Consider the following 6,657-nt stretch of genomic DNA (forward strand, 5'->3'; position numbering starts at 1 on the left):
GCATTTATGAAGGACATCATTTGTCTGTTGATTGATTGCTTAGATTCTGTACTTATAAGGAAAGCATTTGGTCACTTGCAACATACCAATGTGGTTCACATTCACAATTTTTTTTGTAATGACATTCTGTGAACTGCAATTCAATTCATTGTAATTGATGTGCTTGTTTGACAATATAGCAGGAGGGGGAGGATCTTCTGGGCAACAATAGAAAGTGGGACAAGACTGGGTTCTACCCATATGAGTCTGATGAAGATGAGCCGTACGAGGTAAGGCCTAGTTGAAATGTTATTTCTGCATTGAGTTAGTATTATGTGGTTATAGTTTTTGAATGCATAATGTATTAATGTCAGTCATTAATGTGTGTAGTATGAATCTGGAGATGATGTGGTTGAGGGGAACGGCGAGTCCTTTAAAGAGAAGGAGGTGTTGAAGATCAGGGCCCAAGGACCTGCTAAGTACGACAACAGGAGGAATGAAAAGTACCGGTGCCCCTACTGCAGCAAGTCCAAGCCCAGGTCTGGGTTATTGGAGCATCTGATGGAACATTGCCGGGCTACATCGATCTCCAGTCATGACTACAAGATCATTGGTCAGCATTCTGCCCTCCTGAAGGTCCTGAGAAACCCTGACATCTAGTCGTACATCATGCTGATCATCGGAAGCTGGAAGCCGTACTCATCATCAGTATATTTGATGATGTTTTACTTTTGGAAAGCTGCATCTGGGTCTGAATTGCTTGAAAACTTGCTATATTAATGTAATGTAATGTAATGTATTGTGTGTTTGAACTAGATCTATTGTGAAATGTCTGCTACCTATGGTGGTAACCTAGAATGCTATCTATATATGTGTGGCCTTAACTTTATTGGTGGTGAATGCTTCCTTCATGTTTAGTTGTTGTTTCGATGGTGCAATGATCACAAATGGCGCTTCAGTGTTGCTTGAGACATGCTGCAACACTTGTCTATGTTGTCGGCAAGTGCAACATGTCACTAGTAGAAAAAGGGTCAAACGTGAAGCACATTAGTGCCGGTTTGATTTTGGCCCGGTACTAATGGTACCATTGGTGCCGGTTCAAACGGATTTGCATTAATGCCGGTTCGTGTTGAACCTTTAGTACCGGTTCGTGGCACGAACCGGTAATAAAGGGGTGGTGGCAGGCTGGCGTCAGGCCGGGGCCCCACGATCACCTTTAGTACCGGTTCGTGGCAAGAACCGGTACTAAAGGTCTAACCTTTAGTACCGGTTCATGCCACGAACCGGTACTAAAGGGGTCTGACCTATAGTACCGGTTGGAGACACAAACCGGCACTATAGGGCAATTTTCAAACTTGAAAAAATCATAACTAAATCATCCTAATTCAGAAAAAATACATATAATATATCAAAATTTGCAGAACAAAAAGATTGATCCGCTGAAACAACCAGTTTTCTTTTTTAAAATCACAAAATTCCAAAGGGAAAATAGAGGTTTTGGGCATTTTAGACGTTTTTTTGGACGTTTTTAGCATTTAGTGCTAGGGTTTAGATTTCAGCGTTTAGGGTTAGGTTTTATGGTCTAAACCCTTAGTTTTTACTCCCTCCGTCCGACAATACTTGTCACCAAAATGGATAAAAAGAGATGTATGTAGAAGTAAAATACGTCTAGATACATCCCTTTTCATCCATTTTGATGACAAGTTTTTCCGAACGGAGGGAGTACTGTTTAGCATAGAGTTTCCGACGTTTTAAGTTCCGGGTTTAGCGTTTAGGACAATTTTTGAAATGACAAATTGTAAAAGGAAAAAAGGTATGCTCTAATTTATGTTTTTTTGAATTTTGGTTAAATCTTGTCAAACCGGTCAAACAACTGATTCAAGAAATATAGAGTGTTACTAAATAATTACGCAATAATATTAGTGTTACTAAATAAGTATCTCAGTTTTTTTGAATTTTTTTCAAATCTGGTCAAACTGTGGTCAAACTATGGTCAAACTACTTATTCAAGAAATATTAGTGTTACTACATAATTATTCAAGAATATTAGTGTTACTAAATAATTATTTCAATTTTTTGAATTTTGGTCAAATCTGGTCAAACTATGGTCAAACTGTGGTCAAACTATGGTCAAACTTATTCAAGAAATATTAGCGTTACTAAATAATTACTGTTTTTTTAGAATAATAGTTTCAAACTCAAACGGTGAAATGTGTGACTTCATGCTCAAGCTAAACTCCTGAGGGTTAATAGGATTGACATCTTACTATTGTCAGGAAAACAACAAGTGCAGACTCGGAAACGAAGGAGAATAGAACCTGAAAGTTAAGCATGCTCGGGCTGGAGTAGTGAGAGGGATGGGTGACCGGTCGGGAAGTTAGATGATTTGGAATGAGTGATCCACACTTGAGCAGGTAAGAGAGGTGATTAGAGACTAAATCATCAAATAATTCCGAAAATTTAAAAATAAAAAAAATCAAATTTTTTTTCCAAAATTTTCAAAAAAAAATTCAAAAAAAACCTTTAGTACCGGTTGGTAACACCAACCGGTACTAAAGGTCCCCCGTACCAGGGCGCGAGCTCACGCCACGTGGTGGCACTTTAGCGCCGGTTCGTGCCGAACCGGTACTAAAGGGGGGGGGGGGCCTTTAGTGCCAGTTCCATAACCGGCACTAAAGGCCCTTACAAACCGGTTTTAAAGCTCCGTTTTCTACTAGTGTGTTGTGCCCATGTGCCAATTATACCAAATATTGAATGTGGCAATGTTCCAAAATGGTTGTCATGAATTATAGTACATGGGGTTTAGTAAATTTACTCATAATTGTTCATCCTCACACATTCCATCAACGCATAATTTGAATAAGCAAAAAAGATCAAATGTTCCATCATTTCAACCTATGTTGCAATTAGAGAGCAAATATTCCATCATCAAAGTGTGAAGGAATTAAATTTAAATTTAGAAGAGTAATGTAATACTAGTTAAAAATAATGTGTGCAAAAAAAGGAATTTGAAATAAGATCTACTTTATTTTGTAATAAAGTTATATTACCCTACTTATTAGAATTTTGAAAATGTCACTTATTTATAAGAAAAGAAAATATAAATATTCAGAAAGATGTGTTTGATAAAAATACCTTTTGAATTTTTGGTATGTTATTTTTTGAGGGGTCATGTAATTTTTATGTTATTTTTGGAGTGCTCAGGTAATTTTTATGTAAAGTGAAGGAAAAGGAAAGAAATAAACAAAAGGAAAAGCATGGGCCATCCTAGCCATCTTGGAAACCTAGCTTTATAAATAAAAACAAAAAAATAAGATGGCATTAAAAAAGTAAACAAATATAAGAGGGCATTATAAATTCAAAAAAATTCAAAAATATTGAAAGAATATTTTACAATGCCCCCCTGAGGTATAGACCGATGTTTTGACCAGTCAGTCTAGAAGGCATTATAAATTAATAAAAATTCAAAAAAATATAAAACCTTGGAAACCCACCTTTGTTTGTGCAATAGATCATGTGTGCCAAAGTTGAGGTCATTTGGAGGTGGTCGAAAAAATGACCACATTCCGGAGGGGGCATTTGGTCTAACTTAAGCCAGTTTTTGAAAAAATGTGATTTTTCCCACCACCTCCAAATCACACAAACTTTCTTGAACATGGTGACCCACATGTGCCAATCATGGACATGAAAGAAAATTTGGAAAAAGAATATTTTACAATGCCCCCCTGAGGTATAGACCTATGTTTTGACCAGTCAGTCTAGAGGGCATTATAAATTAATAAAAAATTCAAAAAAAATTATTAGATGACTTGAAGGTCAAAACATTAACTTGTCATATATGTAAAAAAATATGTGTATTGAACGCAAGTGAGCATGTGTATAATTTAGTGTGGGCCAGGATGCAGGCCCGTGGTGCAGAATATCTCTACTGCTAGTAGGCCCCACGGGGCAGAGGGGACAAGAGTTAGGCAATGTACTGCCTGCAATAGATAGGAGCTTGGGAGGTGAGTCGCAGCAGGGTATATAAACCGGTGCGGCGCTCTCTCGCTTGGCGAGGTGGGACTAAACTCCCACCACCCAACGGCTATGCGCTGCGATGTGCCCTGCGCGGCTCCGCCTTGAGCCCAATTCGGGCGGGCTGGCCCAGGGCAGCCTTACTCCGCTCGCTGATACGTTTTATATTTTCTTTGTTTCTTTACTTGTTTATATTTCTAATATTTAAAATCAAGTCTCTTTTTTTCTATATTATTTCTAACAGTGTTTACTAAAATTTAAAAAATATGCCAAATTCTGTTGTGTTTTATTTCATTTGTTCGTACTCTTTTGTATATTGATAATATTTATGAAATATGAACTAAAATGTTGTGTTTTAATTCAATTCTTCATTCCAATATTTCTTATCTTTATTATTTTTTCAATATTTTTAGTTTGTAAGATAAAATGTTCTGTTTTATTTCACTTCTTCATTCTAATATTTGTTCTCTTCTTTATATTTGAAATATTTCCAAAATGTAAGATAATATGTTGTCTTTTATTGCACTTATTCATTCAAATTTTTTCTTCTGTTTTCTATATTCTCCTCTTTTCTTTGTTCTGACAGTTATAAATTTAAATAATGTATCATATAATGTTCTCTCATATTTCACTTTTCATGGTTGTATTTCCTAATTATAAATTTTATTTTCTGTTTCATACTTGAAATATTATTAAATCAAATATAGTTGGGACAATCGCATGTATGCCTCCACGTGCACCATGTACTACAAGCAGGTTCTTTTTCTCGGTCTCACCAATTGATACCAAACTTTTATGCACACCCTACGATGACCATAGCAAGCATGCCTGGCAACTACCGTTCATTTCCGACACTCTATGCATCTTGTAGGCGTTTTGCGGTGATAAAACTCTAGAACACTACCGCGGCGTGACGCAACGTGTGTTTTGTGTCCAAACTTGTGCACACCTTGCCTGGGGGGCACATTGGCCATGCTCACATGCTCCCAAAATTTCGGGTCATCTCATGCATGCCCCCACATGCACCATGTACAAGCCGGACGATTCGGGTCTGCCGGAGGGCAAGTTTGGAAGAGGTTTTCCTTGACGGTCCCACCAAAAGATCTCAAACTTTTTGCACACCGTACCATGACCATGGCATGCATGTGGTAGTAGAATTCATACACCACGGCCTCATTTTTGTTGAAATCCAATTAATATCCATGTGTATTACATGTAAGTGAGCATGTGTAAAATTTATTAGATGACTTGAAGGTCAAACATTAACTTGTCATGTATGCACAAAAAAATTGTGTATTGAATGCAAGTGAGCATGTGTATAATTTAGTGTGTGATTTGAAGATCAATACACATGGCAATATGCCAAAAAAAGTGCCCACCTACCAGAGCAGGAGAATTCATACTCCACGGTCTGCATACGACTAGGAACCCTGCGGTGCATGGGCCAGGATGCAGGCCCGTGGTGTAGAATATCTCTGCTGCTAGTAGGCCCCACGAGGCAGAGGGGACGAGAGTTAGGCAATGTACTGCCTGCAATTGATAGGAGCTTGTGAGGGGAGTCGCAGCCGGGTATATAAACCGGTGCGGCGCTCCCTCGCTTGGCGAGGTGGGACTAAACTCCCACCACCCAATGGCTGTGCGCTGCGATGTGCCCTGCACAGCTCCGCCTTGGGCCCAGTTCGGGCGGGCTGGCCCATGGCAGCGTTACCCGCGCGCTGATATGTTTTATATTTTCTTTGTTTCTTTTCTTGTTTATATTTCTAATATTTAAAATCAAATCTCTTTTTTCAATATTATTTCTAAAAGTGTTTACTAAAATTTAAAAAATATGCCAAATTCTGTTGTGTTTTATTTCATTTATTCGTTCTCTTTTGTATATTGATAATATTTACGAAATATAAACTAAAATGGTGTGTTTTATTTTAATTGTTAATTCTAATATTTCTTATCTTTATTATTTTTGAAATATTTTTAGTTTGTAAGATAAAATGTTCTGTTTTATTTCACTTCTTCGTTCCAATATTTGTTCTCTTCTTTATATTCGAAATATTTCCAAAATGTAAGATAATATGCTATGTTCTATTGCACTTCTTCATTATTTAAATTCTTCATTCCAAATTATAAATTTTATTTTCTGTTTGATACTTGAAATATTATTAAATCAAATGTAGTTGGGACAGTCGCATGCATACCTCCACATGCACCATGTACTAGGAGCAGGTTTATCTTCTCGGTCTCACCAATTCGGACCAAACTGTATGCACACCCTAGGATGACCATGGAAAGCATGCATGACGAGTATCGTTCACTTCCAAAACTCGATGCATTTTCTAGGATTTTTCCGGCAACAAAACCCTACAACACTGCCCCCACGTGATGCAACGTGTGTTTTGTGTCCGAACTCATGCACACCTTGCCTGGGGGGGGCACATTGGCCATGCTCACATGCTCCCAAAAGTTGGGGTCATCTCATGCATGCCCCCCACATGCACTATGTACAAGCAGGACCATTCGGGTCTGCCGGAGATCAGGTCTGAAATTGGTTTTCCTTGACGGTCCCACCAAATGGTCCCAAACTTCATGCATACCCTACGATGACCATGGCATGCATGCGTGACAAGTATCGTTCATTTGCGACACTCGATGCATTTTCTAGGGTTTTCC

Source organism: Triticum dicoccoides, chromosome 2A (genome assembly GCF_002162155.2).
Source record: "Triticum dicoccoides isolate Atlit2015 ecotype Zavitan chromosome 2A, WEW_v2.0, whole genome shotgun sequence".
In the NCBI taxonomy this organism is placed as follows: domain Eukaryota; kingdom Viridiplantae; phylum Streptophyta; class Magnoliopsida; order Poales; family Poaceae; genus Triticum; species Triticum dicoccoides.